Source organism: Balearica regulorum, chromosome 14 (genome assembly GCF_011004875.1).
Source record: "Balearica regulorum gibbericeps isolate bBalReg1 chromosome 14, bBalReg1.pri, whole genome shotgun sequence".
Classification (NCBI taxonomy): domain Eukaryota; kingdom Metazoa; phylum Chordata; class Aves; order Gruiformes; family Gruidae; genus Balearica; species Balearica regulorum.
Window position 1 is genome coordinate 4,186,809 of NC_046197.1, and position 21,567 is coordinate 4,208,375.

The following is a 21,567-nucleotide window of genomic DNA, read 5'->3' on the forward strand; positions in this document are numbered from 1 at the left end:
CCTTCAATAATTTGAGATATTAACAAGCAAGATGACCAACAGCATAGAAGATTGATTGTACAAGGCATTTTCTTTTAAGAAGAAAAAAAGAGTGTAAGATTTTTTTTTTAATTTCTACAACCAAATTTACTTGGAACTTAAATGAAATACTTTCTGGATTTCTTTATAAGGTAATATTTCAAAATGAAAAGTTGAAATTAATAATTTATAATTTAAAGTATTAATTTAAGTTACACCTCTATGTGAGGAGTGTTCTTATAGGTATTGCTAACAATTTCATATCAGCATGTCAATTTACGAGCTGCAGTTTCAGCTTTGCCTGAAATTAACCTACAGGTTTATGTGCAGAGAGACATGCAGGTGAAGCTGATTGTAACTCTCTTTAATCCTGGGCTGACCTGGCTGTGTATGCTACTTTAACATACAAAACAGCTGTCTCCCTGAAGTCTTTCTGAGAACATTTTCGGTTAGGGAAGGTGAAGCTGTCCAGCCACCCTTATGAATCTCAGATAAAGGCAAAATTACCACCAAACCAGTTCTGGAAGGAGGAAAAACATCAGGAAGACTAGAAATATATTTCAGGTCATGAATTTAGGATTATGATGTGAACCAGGAAGCACCAAAACCAGTGCAGATCGCTTTACAGAACTGCCTTCCTCACCTCTGCAGTAAAATTACTTTGAATATAATTTCAGGCAAAAATAAAACAATTAAATACAGAACTACTGAACAAGAGCATTTCAAAATAAAGCATATCCAAATTTATTTTCCTGTATAATATCAGACTTGAAGCAAAAAGAGACCATGATCTCATGTTGTATCTCACGGTTACAGAAATATTTTAAAGAAATTGTTCTAATGGGAAGTGGAAAAAAATCTATGCACTTCAAAGACAATATTTGAGTGATTTAATAAACACCAATAGAGTCTGTCTTTTAAGTAAATCATATTTACAAACACTGCAATACATAAGAGATGAGATCTAAGGAAATAAACTTTTCCTGAAAATATAACCATTTGCTGTTACTTCAAAAGCTTCAGCTTTCATAAAAATTTCCTAGTGGATCTAATAAGAGAGTTTGAAGTTTCAATGTATGTTATTAAACTTTCACACAAAAAGCTCTAAGAAAAGAGGGACTGCCTTTTTACCATTGCCTGAGTATAAAAAATGTTAATCCAGATTGCAAGGAAAGTCAAATAGAAACCAAACCCACACACACACAAAAAAATCACACAACCTCAACATATGACAGTTATTTCTGATGAAATAATACATTTCCTAAGCTGTAGAGCACCCGCAGCATTTTCAGCAATGAAAGCTGGTAAATGCTGGAGGACAGATCATGGTGCAAAACAGTAAAGCAAAACCAGACTTGAAAAGTTTACAATCCAATTAGTTGAGGCAAAGAGTGACAGGTAGAAAAGATTGCTAAGTGAACTGACTCGCCTTACTACATGCTCATGAACCAGAAGGAGTTAAAATATATATTTGTGACATAGTATATTGAGTTGTGAAACTCCTTTACTTGAGGAAATAGCTTCAAGAAATTATATAACATATAATACAGTTTTCTGAAAATGTTTTAATAATACTTGATTGAGAAAACATTAAAAACAGTAGTGTCCTACCTACAGAATGAAAACTATTACAGCATTTCACAGAAGCTATGTAATTAAGTCTGTGCTGCTCTAAGAAGCTGATTATATTAAATGCATACATTAAGAAAACCCAAACAACTGTTCAGACCATGTAAAATCCTGCACTTAATTTAGTAAGCCTGCATACCTAAGTTTGCTGATTGCTGTATACAAACCATTATCAGACTTAGAGGCACATATCATTGCCTTCCATTTTAGGCACCAATTTTCATTTAAGGAGACCCTGAACAGCAGCAGATTACAGAAGGCAATACATAAGGATGCCTGCCTAAGCATCTACTTATAATGCCTTCCCTACAGCAGGCAAAGAACTAAGAAAATACACAGTGGCATCAGAATGGAAGCTGGACATCTCTATACAGAGCCCTGCTCCTTTCTGTTGCTTGACCAGTATTTTTCTGGTCAGTGCTGTTTTTCAAGCTCATGGCACATCAGGTTTTAACATCTCAGGTGTTCCTGTCTTCCGTTTTTGTTTGCACAGACAGTTTAAATTCTAACATGAAATCTACAAGGTGCTTCCTGTTGCTCTGAAATATTTTTCTGAAAAATATTTTTAAACAGTAAACAGCATAAGCTTAGGCTTTGCAGATACTCTGGAAGGTCTCTGCTTGGTGTTCTGGAAAGTTCTTTTATGTGGTAATAGGTTTTAAACTATAACTTTTACATAGTTCTTAAATGTAGTATATAAGATAATTATATGGGATGCTAAAGATGTGAATAATCAATGTTTGAAGACAAGTGCACATATAATGCTAGTACAAACAGAATTGTCTGTTGAAACTGCTTAGTTAATATGCATAACTCTTACATAAAAATAAAGGCATGTTTCCTGCAGCTCTTTCATACATAACATTTGTGCTGTTCAATATTTTAGTTAAGTCAGGTGATTAGGTGGTGAATTTTTGAAGAGATAAACTGTAAATATCAATTAGGTTCTGGTAGGATAGTTTGGGCTATTAATCATAAATGTTACGCTTAAGGGAACTTTGGGAGATTCACAAATATTTTTGCTTTGTTTCTGGTCCATATATCATGAAAAGGGAGAACTGCTTACGAAAGCAGAAGCCCTGCTTGGCACACAAAGTCAGAGCCAATGGAATTTGGAAGCACAGCTGCTTGCAGAGCTTTTTAAAGCCAAATTCAGATACATCCGGGAGTTGGGGCGAAGATTTTCACGAAGCATTCAGGAATTCCTCATGCTTTGGGGATTTCACAATAAAAGAGATTTCTGATAATGTTATATATTTTTCCCATTCACAATAAAAGCATTGAGATGTCACAGGACTTCATAGCAACTATGAACCTTTACTCTTTAGCATGCAGCTATCTAGAGCATTAGAACTATATCTGCTTCTAGTTCTTACATACACTCATACATATTTGTCTACATCATTTCACATACCAAGTGCTGTTCAGTAAGATTTTTCTCACCTGCACAGGGAAAGTAAGTTTATAAAGCAAGGAATTGTGAAATTGTCTCTGAATCCTAAGAAACCAGTGATTCCAGATTGCCTTTTGGAAAATGCTGAGCCCTTTTGACTGAGATGGCTGCCTGCTTAATAGCTCAGTTTTTACAGATATCTTACCATACTGCTGTTTTATCTCCCTAGATTTTCATAGCAGTAAACAGCTTACTGCCTGAAATACTGCAGAGAGAGATAAGGGAGTATGCTGATATCAGTAAGTCAGGTTTCCATTTGCTACACTGCAAATTATCCCTTCTTCACTTAAATTCATTTAATACAATAAACTGTAATGGTTAGAGACACAATGTAGATATTACAGCTTCTATTAGCTGTTTCTATTGGAATTATCTGCATTATTTTTCATTTGCCAACTTGAATACATTACTACATTAAACACCCTGTAAGCATTAGAGGTATAGAAATCAGAATTAAAAAGAACAAAAGAATAACAATCTGCTCAGGGAAATTCTATTATTATTTTGAAATGACAGGCCTGATTACTTTTGTTGCTTTATCGTAAGACTTCTTTTTTATTAACTCATGAAATAGCCAGGAGGAGGCACAACAAAAGATCCTGAAACAATTCCTGTCTCAGCTGTTCAACTGGGGCATTTCCCTGTAACTAAGGCTTTTCATAAATTGACTGTCTGGAATAAAAAAACACAACAGACTTAATTTTTGCAATGATGCTTGTGCTGTGTAAATACAAGCATGTCACAAGTTCGACATAATGCACACTCAGTAAGCCTTACAATCTCTGAAAAATGGAATGGTAGAACTATAGAGCAACAAAAGCGAAGCCACTAGAGGCCCTCCTTCCCACAATGAAAACGCATTAGGCAAAAGTAAATTGAAAGCAGCAATATGCTTGGCTGAAAAGGTTGGTGATTTAGTCCAAATGTGAAAACGGCAAGTATGTAATAGACGTCAGATAATTAATGCCACTGCCATAATAGCATATTGTATGAGCTTCCCACTCGGTGATACTGTAATCCTAGGGGGAAGGGATGTAGCAAGAGGAAGACAGACGCTCATAAAAGCCACTCACGCAAGGCTTGCTCTATACTGTCAGAGTGATTATCCCTCACAGAGGCACCCCCAGCAGGTAATTCAGGCTTATTCAGATAACCCAAAGGAAGCCTGTTCCTTTCTGCTGTCTACAGCGGTAGCTGAGAGAACAGGACCTCTCCCCTTACTGAAGTTAGCTTTTGATGAATAACTCTTCCAGGTCTTATGTCACACACAAATGTGCTTTGCTGTGTTTCATCTGTGTTTATAGTGTAAAAAAGCCCCGTATCTGTCATCCAAGTTGTTTTCTTTATTGAAGTTAGGAAATAGCATCAAGTTTAGAGGACTGCTGACTCTAACAAGCTGTAAGTTGGTATTCTTTGACTCCAGTTTTTGCCTTTATCTTGTGGAAAACCTCATATTTACGTATCCTGGCTGTGTCTGTGTCTGCACAAAAATCAGCGTGTGTCTATCTGGATGAGCTGCCATATTATACATGCAGACACGGATGAAGTTGCATTATCTCCTGAAACAAATAAGTAAGCTGAAGTACTAGCATTTTGTTCAGATTCTTTCATCAGAAGAGAGAATGTGTGAAATTAGTTATTTCAACTGGAGTTTAACAGTTTTTCAAATATGAACAAGAGTGCTTTGGAATAACTATGGCGTAAGTTAACAAGTTATTAGTTGTGATCATTTTGTGGCAACTACTTAGCATCAAGGACTAAGGCCTCATCTCCCCACAGTTGCCTGTGCTGGCTGGGATTTCTCAGAGTATGACAATGGCCACATTGTGTTAAATAAGTTAGGACAGGAATGAATGTGAATGATAGCTTGAAAACAAATATACAGAACAGAGCATAAAAATAGAACGTATTAACAGAAATAAAAGTCAATATTTATAAAAAAATACTTTCAGCAAGAGAGAGAGGAACTGGATAAGTGACAAGTGGAGAAAGCAATGTAACATACCTGAACAAATTCACAGAATCACAGACTGGTAGGGGTTGGAAGGGACCTCTGGAGAACATCTAGTCCGACCCCCCTGGTAAAGCAGGATCACCTAGATCAGGTTGCACACTGAATGGCGTCCAAGCGGGTTTTGAATATCTCCAGAGAAGGAGACTCCACAACCTCTCTGGGCAGCCTGTTCCAGTGCTCGGTCACCCTCAGAGTAAGGAAGTTTTTCCTCATGTTCAGATGGGACTTCCTCTGTTCCAGTTTGTGCCCGTTGCCCCTTGTCCTGTCACCGGACACCACTGAGAAGAGTCTGGCCCCTTCCTCTATACATCCACCCTTTAGATACTTAAAAGCATTTATAAGATCAGTCTTCTCTTCTCCAGACTAAACAGACCCAGGTCTCTCAGCCTTTCCTCATACCAGAGATGCTCCAGTCCTCTAACCATCTCTGTAGCCCTCCGCTGGACTCTGTCCAGTAGTTCCCTGTCTTTCTTGTACTGGGGAGCCCAGAACTGGACACAATATTCCAGATGTGGCCTCACCAGGGCAGAGTAGAGGGGGAGGAGAACCTCACTTGACCTGCTGGCCACACTCTTCTTAATGCACTCCTGGGATATCATTGGCCTTGCAGCAGATACAACTCTGAACATTTTTCTGACCCAGTATCTGAAACTTTGTAACTGAATCAGATGCCATGTACATTACCTAGCAGAGGAGGGAGTGTGGAAAAGAAATAACAATAATGGCCTCTGCCTCTCTCTTGCATTTGGCACCTGGGATCATTAAGCAAGAGAGACACTGTGCTGCTGTGCTGCATGATGAATGTGACTGCGCTGCAGGTGCCAGCTGAATGAACATATATAAGGCCTGGCAGGCTGGATGGGAGCAAAGATGAAAAACTTAGCTTTGGCTGCTGGATGTATCATGAGCAATGAAGTATGCCGTATCATTGTTTAGTTTTACAACGATGTCAACATGAAAAACAGTTGAAATAAGACACAAAAGAGATCTTTAAAAGTCTAATCAAGCTTCAACTCCCTGCAAAGGATAAATGGACTCATTAACATCCCAGAAGTCTGTCTGGCTCTCAGGCCAATTAAATTATAATAATATCATCCTCCCAGTATTTCAGACTCCACTGATGAGCATTAATAGGCAGATAGTGTTTAACAAATGCTTCTTCATGTCAAAGTTAAGGTTTCTCTTGAGGTACCTGTGCAAACTAAAATGTAAACTGAACAACTACATGTCTCTTTATAATGTTATCAATCATGTTTCCAAAAATGGGAAGTGAGAGCCTTCTCCCCATTGCTTCACTACACGTGGTTTATAGCTAAGAAATTAAATACAAATTAATGCTAAAATTATGCTTCTTTTCAGGGTCTTTCCTGTTCAGATTAATTTTACATAAATACTATTGCTTTCATTTTTTTTTCCTCTAATAAAAGAAGTAATTTAAAACGTACCATCAAATTGTACAAGGAAAAGAAAAAAGAACCCAAAACCCCTCAAAAAGACAAAAATAGGAATTTGGAAGACTAGAAACCAGTCTGAGAGTTGATAATTTCTCCTGTAAACTCTAAATGGGTGAAATCTTTCATGACATTACTAGATATATTTGGAAGCACAAACTATTTTATGACAAATCAGGCACATCTAAATGCAGCAAAATATCTATTGTTATACATAATGCCCATTTCTGTGCATTCTGATATATTAGCACTGACATTTAACCACAGAAATGTTTCACAATTCTTTTTTATGATGCTCATTTCTCAGGAAGTTTGGAAGCTAGATAAATCATGAAAAGGAACCGTGTAATTTGGTTACCAGATTGATGCATGCTGCAGACACACACTGGAAGAGCATCACAGCACAAAGAAATGGAAGGTGCTTCCAGTTCCCACACATAATGCAGGAGCTGGCTTTAGCTCTAAATAAAGGAAGTCAGTCCTAACATTTGCAAATTGTATGAATAAGAAAAAACACCATATATAAATTTAACAAAGTGGAATATGGAATAAAGCTGTCAAGAGTTATTAACAGCTGACAATATAGTTGTCCTATGAATCCAGGCATCCTTACAGAGCCCTCACCTTACTTTTTCCCTGCACATGATGGACCTGTGTATCATTCCAGGAGGGTAAGAAACATTGGGCACAAATTATGGCATGTCAGTCATACCAACTGCTTCTTTGCTTTCTGTAACCTCACCAGCTGTGTGGCGACTCCAGTAGACTCACAAAAAACATTTTCTACTGGAGTCTACTGGAGTCACCACACAGCTGACATCAATATGGATCAATAAAAGCTTTTTCTTGGGATTCAGCAAATCCAGAATTAATTCATACCTTCACACTGTACCTTCTACCCTCATCACTCATACTCTAAAATCCAGAATGTCTAGATCCTCTGCAGAATTGCATATTATCTGAATGCTTGCAATCAAAATACCCTATTCCAGACCAGGCAGATGCTTTAGTTACCCCTCAGCAGGAGAAAAGTCCTTTTCCTGAACCTCCATAAAGTTACATTGTGAGGCTTTCTCCCTTGACATCACAGACATACCTTCTAGAGGTGCGACATAGTATTTAAATAAAAGGGTGCTGTTTGCTCTATATATACTGCATCCAGACAAGGCTTGCTTCCCAAAATTAGCTCACTCAGTTACAGCCATGAACAGTAGCAGCAATGTCTCCCAACTCTGTGCTTGGATAGGGTTTGTCATTCAGCCTTGCAGAGAGCGTATCACAAAATAGTGGGTGCGCCACCAGAGTTGCGTACCCCCGAACATTTGCAGATCCTTGTGCACTGATGTGGCTGCAATTACATGTCCAAAGCTACTCCCTTTTCTGTTTGGCTCTTAATGAAGATACAGAAAGATCTTTGCAGCAAAGAATTGCGGGTTCAACCAGAAACAACATGCTTACAGAGCACTGGATCAGGCTCTGTATGCACCAAGGAAATAAAAATAGCCAATGGAAAGTGGATCTTTACAAGCCAATTTGATAGTAGGTTATTTTTATTCCTTTCTTCCTCAAGCACTTGAGGAAGTAAATATAAAATATAACTTTTCATATATAAAATATAACTTTTCAGAGTTCATAGACATTTACACTTAACATTATTTGACAGGTATTACACCAATTTCCTGATCCATTCACACTGTTCCTCTGCACAGTCTGCAGAAGGAATGAAAATAAAGCAGAATAATTTCTTTATGCCTAATATTGCTTAATATCTCTTTTGACACCTCTGGGACATGTAAATCACTATTAATTTCCTTCTAATGTTAAATGAGATATACTGAAATTAAGTAAAACAGAAATGGTAACAATATTCTGACATTAATTGCTGATTTATGCAGAATATTGCAGGTTTTTTGTTGCTGAAAATTATAAGAGCTAACCCTAAATAAATAACCTATGAGATTGAAAACTTATTTACCTGTGTAAATATTTACTTTTTCTAAGCAAACTGATCTCAGTATTTTATTCACATAATCCCTCCTGTAATTTTCATGTGAATTAGTATCACACAAAGATATTTTCTTGTGAATTTACACTTTTACAATGGAGATTATTAAAAAAATTAGCAGCTACAAAATAAACTGTTCACTGCCGGTCAGGCTCCATGTTTGTGGTTGTAATGAATCTGCAGGTTTTTGTTACCGAACTGCAGAGGTTACTGTGCCTCAGATTAGATTTTCTAGCTCCCTGACTGTGCCATCATGCCTTTTTATACATTTTTCCAGATTTATGTCTAGTCTCCTTTTAGGTTTCCCAAGCAATTCTTTCATGAGTGTATTCTGCAATGTACTCCATTCTGCATGCTCTACACCCTTCACCTTCCCAAGATATACTTCTGAGGAACTCTGTGCTGCCTTTCCCCACAACCAACTGCTGGTAGGCAGGCTATATATAATGGGACATATCTCTAGTAGTATATAAAACAAAAGCACGTTTAGTGATAGCAGATTTGTTTTTAAAACACCACTGTAGATTGAAAATAATTATAGCAAGTGAATCAGCCACCTCTCTTTTCAGGTAATCAGGACAGCTGTTCAAGCATGTTTTAATAAACTTTCTTCCTACTTATTCTGTTAAAAATCACAGATCCAAATATAAATTATTCATAAAATTGAATCAAAACCTGTGAATCTGAATTTCAAAAGCCAATCTCAACTTGTAATCTTTAAAGTAACACAAGTAAATGTTTTCATTATTCTGACATAAACACTTTCTCACCTTTTTTGGGGAGTGGTTGTGATTTGTCAAGTCATTCATTTTTTGGTCGAGGTTTTGAATTTTGTTCCAATTAGACCAGATTTTTTTTTCACAAACTTGAGAAATCAAGATTGTGACATTCATTTCCTTCATTCATTGTGACAGTCGTTCATTGTGACAGTCCTTCATTGTGACATTGAGACATTCATTTCCTGCCCCTCTCTTCAGAATGCAAGACTACAGATTACAGGGTATGTTTGTATTTTTATTTTCTAAATGGAATTACACAATGACTACAGATAGTGATTGAATATGATTTAACAAAGATCTTGCTCTAATAACTTTTGTCCATTTCTGTCTCTTGGGAGAAGAGAAAGAGCACAAAACCAGAAAGATTCACACAAACACCCTTTTCACGAGGACTAGGTGATGTAACAGCCAGGCAAACATCACACAGCAGCGAGGCAATTAACATCTAATGCCACAGGATCACTAATGCTTTTAAGAATGGCCCAAGCCCAGCTGTACTTTTAACAAACCTATCTTGTTCTTGCATAGATGAGAGAGAGGCCAAAAAAAAAGCTATTGCTTGAATTAGGAATGGTCCAAGAAGCCACACAATCTCTTGACTTGAAAAGTTATGGAAACTAGTTGATATCTCAAAGTGGAGCCCTGGACCCAGAGCAGGACCCAGACACCAGCCTGGGCTTTGCCTACAAAAAGAGAGACCTGGAGGGACCCTAAGGAGCTGTCTCTGTAACAGAGTGGGAGAACTGGAACTAAATCTGTGAGAGCACAAAAATGGTATTCAAACAGAAGTACAAGATTTTTCTTTCTAGCTTTGTATTAGTGAAGATTTGAATACAATAAAAAGTTTGGCCTTTAGAGGCTGGAGTGCTATGCCATTTCAGCAACTGAACAGTTATTAAATCTCTACGTGCCTCTAAAATAAAAAAGGAAAGTAGGAAGCATAAGTATCATGGCATAAAAAGGCTTCGCTTAGATAATTACATTAGTTTGGTATATATCCCTCAATAATTTGCATAGTAATTTTTGGCATGGCTGATACCAACAACTGATCACTAAACTTTAGGATCATTTCAGTGTCACTGCTCTGTGCTCATCACTTTTTTACCTCCTTTCACTAGCCACATGCTCTCCTGGCTCCACTTTATTACTTAAAGGAAGCAATGGGCCTCCACCGAAAGACATGAGAGCATTTATTTTCTGGAGAAAAATGACGACATTTTACTACCCAAGCTTTTTATAACACCTAGGTTATATTGCTTCAGCGGCTGCTTTTTATAGATTTCTCCTTTAACAAGAACTTTCAATGTAAATGTTTAAGAAAAGTATAAAAAACAGTAAAGAGAGGAATTTAGAAATGTTAAATCCCATGCTGACTTATTATCTTATCTCATCAGAGCAATGTGCATTGTGTACATATAACAAGTCCTAGCCCCTCCTGCAGCTCAACCTTTGGTGAAGCAAAAATTCATCAATTCTCTGATACTCAGTATTTCATTACCTACTTGTTGGTTTTACTCTCAAGAAGTCCATCTTCTAACCATTATACATTTGTTCATGATAACCGTACCAGTGGAAAAAAAGATTAAAAGTGCCATAAATATACTCACAAATACAAGTACATAGTCATTCCAAAATAAGGAGGTCAACTTACTTCACAAAGATGGCTCATGTAAGGTTGTTTTATTGCTTCCTTCTTAAAAGTTTCTCTGACACAAAGATCTATCAGCAGGTGAACATTACTGCATAAGTAGCATGGCCTTGGTCACTTTTTGAAAAAGCTGCAAGAAGCAACTTTCAGGCCGTTGTTCATCAACACTTTGATCGCATTACCAAGGATTTGGCAACTGCTGATGCAATAAAATATATATGTCCGTTAAGTCTTTCAAATGCTTTGGATGTAGAGTATACTGTGCCTAATCAGACTGGCATTGCCCACTGTGGGAAACATTGCATGATTTACCACTTTGCCCAGCCATTCTCATCTGATTAAATGCCTCTTTCCTTGCCACTGGAAAGCAGAATTGGCTGCAGTGAAGCATCTTTAACATTCTGTGTAGTGCAGCTTTACAACTCTTGGAATAGAGAAGTTCAAATCTTGGTTTAAAAAGCTCCCTAGATTTGATTTTACTTGGCTGCAAATAGGCAACCTGAAAATGAACAAATAAAATATTATAGCTGATGCAGAAGAAATTTAAATTTCTACCTACCAATGTACTTCAGTCTAAGGTGAAGCTTGATTGTGGGTAAGAGCATGAGTCAGTGATGCTTTCATAGCTCATCTCTGCAAAGCCTGTGAGCCTAGCAAGTCTGCCACTAGTAACATCGTGACCACAGGATACAGTAGCTGGACAAGTGACATACAGTCACTTTAAATAAAGTTCTGTACACCTGTCAGAAGGCTAAAAATTTTGGACAGTGCAAACAGCTCATAATGTGAACCGTAACCTGGTTAATATGCCTAATAACAATCCATTTAATTGTTTTCAAAAGGAATCAATCTGAGTAACTGCACTAGTAGCGGTAACCTGCCAGTAAAATGTGACTCCATATTTGAGGTCAAAGAAAGGCTGAGCTATATTAGAAATAACTGAATAATAAAATGTATTTGAGGAAAAAAAATCCATATTTAACTATGATATGGATATAATATGGACAGTAGAACAAGTGAGTCTTAAGGTCATATTTCAAATGATCTTGTTGGGTTTGAAAAATGCAGAGTTTTCATTGTGCATGTGGGTGTAAATAAAATATGATGTATGTTACTCAGGAATACATGTGCCAGGACATATGATGTATTAACAATTAGTAATTCTATTGTTCCTATTCATTTGTCTAAGCCTTAATGGTGTGACCAGGAAATGTAAGCACGATGGACTGAATTGCTTAGCTGTTAATTTGACTGTATCTGAAACTATTCACTTTAATACTACGATGTGGATAGCTATGGAAGCAATGAGATTTTAGGACAGTATGGCAGTCTGGCTCACTGTGACTCTCACACAGGAAAAAAAAAGGGGGTTATTTGATTCATGGATTTAAACTTCTTCAGGGATTATGCTCCTGTGTAACAAAGGCCATCCATTTATTCCAGTATTCTGCATTTTTCAATGCATGCTCACAATAGTGATTATTCCCTCTGTGTCCTCAGTAAAGAAAGAAAGAAAAAATGAGAGGTAGGTAATGTCTTTTGTGACAGCAGGAAAAGTAAATTAATTATACTTTTTAAACGTCTCTACATGAAAGCATCCAAGCTACCTAAGACAAAATGAAACCTCCTTTAAAGCAAGGCTACCATCTGAAATGAACTATATAAAGAGCATACTTCCTCACCCAACAAATTGTTCCTTGCTTAAATTTAGAATCATGTCAGCTCTTTGTTCATTAACGTAGATTTTTCCTATTTTTTTGTTCCCTGCAAAACCAGCATGTAAACTGGATTCTGCGCCAGCTTGTGCATTACTGATAGGATTAATTATTTCAAGGAAAGATTTGTACTGTAGTGTCTTGTTCGTGATTTGCAAGCTGGGAAGAACTCACTGTAGCTCTTGAATCTCAAGCTGGCAGGCATAAAATGGTCTTGTTTGGGAGCTGATGAGATAAGCACTGTGGATTCCTGTGGCACAGTGAGAGCAGAAGCCCACACTGCCACTTGAGACTCAGTTTTACAGATGTACACTCTGATAGAACTAACACGTATGTTTGTGAATGGGGGATTCCAAAATGTTACTGAAAACATTACTTCCTTTCATTCCCGATCTTGTCCACCTCTTTTGATAGCCAGTACTAAAATAATTCAGTGACATAAGCAAGGCGGTGCTTATTGTTAGCAGTAATGTGTTTAATATTCCCTCCAGGAACAAACTCATTAAAATGAGAAACTGATCTCCATGTAAGCTTTCAAAACCAACATAATCAGGAACAATACCATAAAACTCCCAGCAAGGGGCACTGTTTCACTAAACGTCCCTCACCACCTATTCTACACTAAAAAAAAGTTACTGTACAACTCATCCATTTAACATGAAACGTAGAACCTCACACATCTCACAAAAATGTTGAATCTTTTGTCACTTTTAGATGAAGGTAATCACTTTCGTTAAAGCATTTCTGCTTACTTTATTCCTCAGTCAACATCTTGTCAGGTGTAGGACTTGCAGTTTGACTAAATTAAGATATACTTTTGAAAAACAAGATGGAATTTACTTATTCACAAATGTTCGGATACTTCAGACAGAAATAGAGGTGTATATATAAAGGATGAACTGTCAAGAAATTTGTGGGGGACATTGGAAGGTGTTTGGAGACAGGATTCAATTTAAAGTGTAAGAGTGATATGCAAGGATGTAACAAACCTTTTGTATGTTAAACATAAAATTAGGAGACCTTCAGCAGATCCTGCTTTGGGGAGTCTAAAACTGAGAGTAAGCACAAATCTGAACTAGTGTGCTATCATGAAAAGAATTCTTCTGGAGATTTTGGTCTTTTCCAAGACTAAGAGAGGAAAACCAAAAACTTTGGTCATTAAAATGATGGATTTTCCAGGAAGGCAGTGATAAAAATGAAGAGCAAGGCATACTTCATATCAATCCATTCACAAACAAAATATCAGTACTAGATTTAGTATGATTTATCTCAAAAATATGTGACTACTGAAACCTTGCCAATGTGTAGATATTCTTTCCAAATCAGAGTACATGGTGCAAGAAGGACAACACAATCGAACTCAACAAACTTTTAGCTAGAATAAGGTTGTTACCTGGAGCATACTATTAAAATGCTGTTGAGTAGCTGAAGTCTTATCTCACATTCTTCTTACCTTGTATTATCTCCAGGCTTGTGGCTAGTACAGACAGATCTAGCCTACTCTCCTTCACAGCAGTATTTTTTTTCCAGATAAACATCCTCCTGAGAACTTCAGAAGTTTCTGGAAAATGTGATTGCCTTATTTTTATGCTACAATTTCTTCCTTTCCTTATTATGTTTCCTGGCTGTTTTTCATATACCTTTTGTAAAGATATTTGTAAGAAAGCATTGGGTAATGACCTACCTCTCTATGTGTCTCGTTTAATGAATTTGGGGGTTACTCTGATGAATAAATGAGTATGTTAAACAAATCAGAGTGTTTCGTCAGTAGTTAAACACAGAAGACTTCAGAGGTACTTGCCCAGACATCAGTTGGGAAGTGAACCATGACCTTACTTCTTCAAGCATTTAAAACATTTTAATCTTTCTAAGCATTTTGCTTTTGAAACAAGGAAGATGGAATAAGTAAAACGACTGTCCACTTACCTCGGTTAGTCTGAGCAGCCAACCAGTGTCCTGCAGATTGTTTAGTTCTGGACTACAAGGGAACGATGCAGTTGTGTAATCCTTTGCAAAGATAATGCAGAAGCAACATTAGACAGCTTCTTTGCCACCACTTCTAACCTAATACTTGGCTGCAGAGAACTCCCTTCCCTACTCTGCTTTTGCTATGATACAGACTATACTACCAGTAGTTATCCAGCTGCCTGTAAGGCTTCTTGGCTGCCTCCTCTGAGCATTCTTTCATACACTTTGACAAGTCAGGCTAGGAAAGAAGGCCATGTCTTGGATGGATATCATTTCTTCTTCAAAGAGGCATTATGGTTCCTTTACTTCTGTCTGTAATACTGTGGTGTGGTCACAGGTAAAGTGACAACTAGGCAGTCTGGGAGGGCTACAGAGGAAGTGGCTTTTAAAGCTCTTTAAATGGTCACAATTTGGTCACATCTGGGCCTGATAGAGAGATTGGATGAGGAAGCAGAAGACTGTGGCTGCTTTATACAAGAGAAAATTACATTTTTATGAGGTCTTCTCTTTCTCTCTCCTCTCCATTTTTTTGTATTATGGGAAGCTTAGTCTGGATTTCTGCCGTCCTCACAATTTAGGATGTTCAGATAAGGAGTTTCTTTTCATTCTAACAAGCAACTTTCATACTATATGCAGTCAGGAAGTACTTTCATGGTTTCCAGGTTAGAGCAACTCTTGCAGACCTATTTCTGACATATGTTCTGATTCAGGGTATGTTGCAGAAGTACTGTCACAAACCAATGTAAGGGGTGCTGTTAATGTGATTAAAGCACAGTAAGTAGGTGGCTGTTACGTTGATTTTTCTTCAGCTATTTCTAGTTAAAGGACCACATGAAAGAGAACGTTAATTTTTCTTGTTTACTTTTATAGCGCTCTCTACTACGTAAACACATAGGAATGAAAACATGCTATATACTTTTCTCATGCTCAACACTATCCAAATCCCAGATGACGTTTAAAAGAAGGCTTCTAAAATTGCAGGAGGAAATCTGTTGTTTCTCAACTATTTCCTCATCTAATATGCTCAGAGACATAACATGATGTGAATTTGCAATGCGTTTCAACTCAGCAACTGTTCCTCATCAGGATTATTGTACTTCAGTTTCTGCATGCATGCCTGTACCTCTTCAGGAAGACTATAATTTCTTTTTCATTGCAAATGGATTGCCCGGGATAAATGCGTGACTCTTATTTTGTAGGCAGAGAAGGTCAATAACAGTCTTTACAGAATCTCTCCATAAAATGTGACGATAAATAACAGTTTAACCTCTAATCTATATTAACAGACTACCCTTATTTATTGTTTGACTTGTGTAAAGACAAAGACAGGTAATCCAAAAGGAGCAGTCACAATAGAGGCTAATGACCTTCTTTTACAAGAACGTAGATACCAGTGGGCAAAAAACATTTCAGCTTCAGCATCATGCAAAGGGCTATTTTGCAAAGAAACACTGTGTGTTAGTTGTTGAAACTTTTTTGTGCATTCCCCGAAACAAATCACACTATTCTGAATATTTTCTTTTCTGTGCAGTAAATAAAGTCTTTCATGTTGACAATGCTAATATTATATTTTAAATATATTTGCATTTGTGTTTTTTGTCATTTTTTATTGCATTGTATAAATCCCAGAGCAGAGATCCACGAAGCTCACTTTGAGAAAGCCCCGTTTCTTGGGATAGCATCATGCAATGACACAGGTGATCATATGGCATTTCAATATGGTTTACTGGCTGAATCTACGGAAAAGTTATTTCAACAAGAATTGTGGATGAGTTTGGAGTACAAGTCAGGAAAGTTATTTTTAAGTGATTTTTTTTAGTTTAATTATTTCATACAAATAATTTTCAAGGGTGAATATTCCTAATGCAAAGTAATCTTAAGATATTTCAGTCTAATTAGTGCTTTAAATCCACTAGATAATCATGGGAAGGATGAGAAGGGGGGAGCAAGAAAATAGCTTTATTACTACTTGTAATTCTGGGATTTAGCAAAACCACCATGGCATTGGTGGGATAGACTAAGAAATGACTAGTAAACATTTATTTTTAAGGAACAGTTATGCACATTTTGTGGTCTAGCTAATAAATGTTTTCTAATGCATGAAGCTATATGTGTAATTAAGTTGTTTTTACTTGTATATTTTAGCGATGCATAAGACAGCTAGAAATTCTCTTCAATCTTAAGCCATGTACCTAGAAATGAGCAGTTAATTTTTATTTACAGAAATATTGATCTACATCTGCTGATTACTTACTTTGTTCTTAAAAATATATCCTCTTGTTTAAGAATACTTTAAAAGCTCATTTGTTTCATTTTTAGTCTCATTTTTCACTAAATGAAAGAAATCGATTTCTAGATAGTTTTTAAAGATTTTTTTCTTCCTCTTCCTACTTTACAAAGCCTATTTTTAATACCAAATGGCAAAAATCTCTCATACGTATAAGCAATTGAGAAGGCAGTCTCATAAGATTTATTAGAGTTGTATTAATGTGAGAGGTGTTTCCTGAAGGTACTGAAGATAAGTTCTAGGATAGTTTGTCTTATCTTAGTGTAGGAAATATGAACAGAAAGCCACAACATTTCTGAGAATGGAAGATTTTCATTTTCAATTAGTCAAGGAGTGTAACACCAGTTCTGTAAATGTACAGAGTGTGTTTTTCAGACTTAGTCTGATTAGTAAGAAATGATGACAGATCTTCTCAGCACTGTGAGAAACTTCAGTGATGCTTTTTGTAAACAACATTGGCCTTCCAAAATGGAGTCCCCCAGAATTGCTAGTCTTTTTTTCCTCCGCTGTTGGCTTTGCAGTTTGGCTTTCTGTTTCTCACATTTTCATTATGTGCAGTATTGTGTACATTCATACTAATAAACTCTATTACTTGGAACAATGAGGTTGAGCATAATTCAAATCCTGAATTAAATGCAAATGTAGCACCAGAAAAATGGATTAAGTAGTATGATAGGATTTAAAATGCAAATACTGTGTCTTTTCTGAACATAATGTTTAATTAAATAAAGGAAGTGGATACTTGTAAGGACTGACAAATTCAAGTTAGCATTTGTAGGTGTAAGTTGGTCACTAATAAAACGTGTGCACCATGAGAATGTGGAGATTGAACACTGATGCCTTTGGAAGTAACATACAACTGCCTTTGTAAACATTTTTACTCATTTTTGGACAATTGGTCAACTGGAGGAACCGTAAAAGAATATCCTTTTTGTAGATGCAGCAATGTTTTTTTTTAATACAACAATGCACAAGCATTTAATTTGTTTGTGATTGAAATAATGGAGCCTTTCTACCCAGTGGATTTACTGCAAGACTATCGCATTATTTCTTTGAATTCTGAAATGGAAGAAGAAAAGATTTCAAATCATATCAGCAGCCAGATAAGTGCGACCTTAATTGTCATATATATGCGATATCAATTTGGAACAACTTTAAAGATTTATGGCTGTGTAGTTCTTTGTGCTAACGTGCAGCTCAGAGTTTGGCTATAAACCCAGGACAGTATGCCTAGATTCCTGCTCAGTAATTATTCTTAGTTGCAGGGAAAAAATGATGGTGCTATTTGCCTATTCTTTTAACAGGGAAAGGGATTTTTTAAAAAAATACTACTCTGTATATAGACAAGGGAATTCAAATAATTATTTGATTTTTAGAAACATGGAAGACTATTGCAGTATCATTTCATTACAAGTATATCAACCCCATAAATATGGAAAATGTACCCCTAAGGAAAAGTGTCCTATTTTCATTATGCCAAACAACTTTCTTGACAACTTGACGCCTTTTGCCAAACCAGACTTTGGCAACACAATGCTGCAGATAATCGTTATAAGGCCACACAGTTCAAAATAGTTACTTTTCTTAAATGAGCCATTTCTAGCAACTAGGAAGTAAACATTTTGCCTCATGTCCTCCTCTTCTATATTAATCCATTTGTTTTGTTGAAGGTGAAGAGAAGCAACCTCAGGCAGACTTGAGTTGTCTGATACAGCACATACTTCCATTTGTCAGAGTCTCATGACAACTGGAGACAAAAATATAATTGCTCAGCATATTCAGACTACATAACAACAGATCATGACTGAATTATGCTCTCCTCTGATTCAAAGAGAACCATGTATTTGGATTTAAGTGCAAATTCAGACCTATGAATTTAGCCCATGTTCTTTCTAAGCAATTTTGGCAAATATTTTTTCTTTGATGATTCTTCACAAGCAGAAATAGATACAGAAATCAAAACTGACTCATGAAGTCCTAGAGAAGGCAAGATTTTGCTTACAGCACTTTAAAGTTCATTTGAAAATTCCTTGATTACCACTGACATTTCCAAAAGTACTCAGGAGTTCTGCTCTGTGATATAAAATTAATTATCTTGGTTTTAGTTCAACTCTGTTTCAAAGATATTTATTGGAAATTTTGGTTAAATTTGCAGCCCCTAAGACAAACAAACAAAATGCTGATAAGTAGCAAAGATTAGGTAATATAAACTTGGATATAATCTTAATTTTCTTTCAAGGTCATCAGAATTTTTATGTTGCAGATAAATAATATGACCCATTTGTATTTGCAATTAATTAAAATATTTAACATATTCAGCATATACTATTAGAAAAGGTCATCTGTTCTGTGTGTAGATGGGGTTGTCTTGTAGCATAAGAAATATTAATAATGCTGATCCTAAAAACAAATGGTTTCAAAAATGTCCCAATTGAAATTTGAAAATAAATATGAGTATGTGTTCAGGTTTCCACTCAGATGCTACAGTATTGCCTAATCACATAATAGAATAGCTTCTGCACACAAGCCATCGACTACTTCGACTTGAGCCTTCATGCAAAGTATTAATTCGCTTTGCTGCGTAATAGAACTAGTTCTGCTATCACCACAGAGAGCTGCTGTACATTGCATTATAAAGAGATATGACATAAATTTCAGCAGCAGTAGTGCTAAATTTCATGACCAGCTTGTAATTTTGTTCAGTAGCACCTTTGTACATCTGAAATATGTGAAGTATGTTTTTTTTGCTTGTTAGACAAGCAATGACATTTTGTTTTCCTCAGAAAGCTTCCAAGTTATGAAACAAAACCGAGAGAAAGGCACATTGAAAGTGTCACTTGTGTTAATGTAGAGGTGTCTGAGGTAGTGGGTAGAATCTAACCACAGAGCACAGAGAACAAAGTTAATTTTATCTTGCTTCTCAGCACAGTAAATTAGTCTTTGCTTCGTCAGTAGATTTTCAGTGCCAGATAAGTTGATCCAAAGGCAGCTCAGGATCCCAACAGTCTGTAGCATACAGTATAAGTAAAAAAAAAATCAAAAGATCTGTTCAGTTTGATTTGCAGTAGTTGCCCTCTAATAATTATCCACAAGTCAGCTGTTCTTCTGTGAGTTTCTCTCTGCTAACAGAGCCATTGTCAAAGTGGGGCTCTGCAGCAGCACAGCCTGTCACCTGGGCGACCCTCAGTGGATCTATGCTCGAGAAGCTCAACTGCTCTAGTGTAGAAGGTTGCCATGCAAGTCTATTCCAACCAAGATAAAGCAAATAAGAGCATTTAAACTGTGTGCTACCACCTGTGCCAAAAGCAAGGAATGGGGACACTTCATCCAAAATACTTGTCCTTTTCTGTTCAGCAACTGGAAGAACTTTTGCAACAGGATTGCTGTTTTATTTGCCAAGTTACGTTAGTTCCCATAGACTCATCATTGGTCTGTACAGGGATGTAACAGTACAATCTGGCTTTATAGTCCACTGAAAATTAGCCTGAAGATCTACAGAAAATTTTAAATACTTACAAATTTTCACAAAAATACCATTACCAATTCAAGTTACTTCCTTCTGTATATGCAGGCAAGTGCTCTGACCTAGTTTTATGCATTTATTTCTCCACTTTCTTTTTATCCCTGCCCTCCTAATTAAGTGGACTCTGCACTGTTCTCCGTGGCATCTGGAAACTTCCAAAACCTGAAGTGATCTCTGAGAAGACAATGAACAACAACAGGTTCACAACCTGACCAAACTTCTATCCTATTTCAGAGAGTACTAAGTCTAGTGCTTTTTGAACTTCCAAAATTTAAGATAGATCCTGTAGTATGATGAGAGAACCTATTTAAATATCAAAGCCCAATTTTGCTGAATTCAAAATACACACATTATGTTATTTGAAAAGCCTGAAAGGTATAAATTTTGCACTTATCAATGTAATAATTAGATTTCCTTAAAAATAGATTAACTTCAGATGTCTTTATCATTAGCATACTGATATTTTCCATCATTTGCATTTGCTAGCAACCTTTTTGTCCTTCCAGGAGAGAACGCCTGTGCTTATTTACACAAAATAAAGATAGCTTCACTTTGTAAGTTCAATATTTTGGGCAAGCAATAATATACCAGTCTGTTAGCCAGTCTTAACAGGAAATAGTCCTAGTGCTGATCAGAACGAGATGACTTGTCGTATCAGCTCATTTTGAGAAGTTTAGCAAACATGTTATCTCTAGCAACAGGTCTGATGTAATGTTTATAAGTTCAGTCTGTCCTGTTTTGCCATTGTAGGTGATATGTTTGTTACCAAAACAACCTGAAAGTCTTTTCTTCATCATGACCTTCAGAAGGTCACATACAGATGATGTTTCATCGTGATCTAATATTGGAAACATAAGATTAAAGAGAAATCCCTCGTGCTGTCATGACATTTTCCTGAATTTAAAACTTTAAATATTACTTATAATGAAGCTTGAACAATTTTATACAGTAGAAAGCTTTTAAGTGATAACCTGATCTTAATGTGAATAGGTTCCATTTTGTTCAAATAACAAATATACCAAGGTGTATAGTGGATTATCTATATGACTGCAAATGCTCACTTAAAATTATGGTTAG

At 36.4% G+C, this 21,567-nt stretch overlaps 1 long non-coding RNA gene across 1 annotated transcript in view; it reads right to left on the bottom strand.

Moving 5' to 3' along the window:
* LOC142603851 (uncharacterized) overlaps positions 1–21,567 on the bottom strand; it is a 40,741-nt gene that overhangs the window by 4,602 nt on the left and 14,572 nt on the right. Inside the window, exon 2 of the long non-coding RNA XR_012837747.1 lies at positions 14,639–14,719. This is a non-coding gene — a long non-coding RNA (uncharacterized LOC142603851). The remainder of the gene's footprint in view (positions 1–14,638; positions 14,720–21,567) is intronic.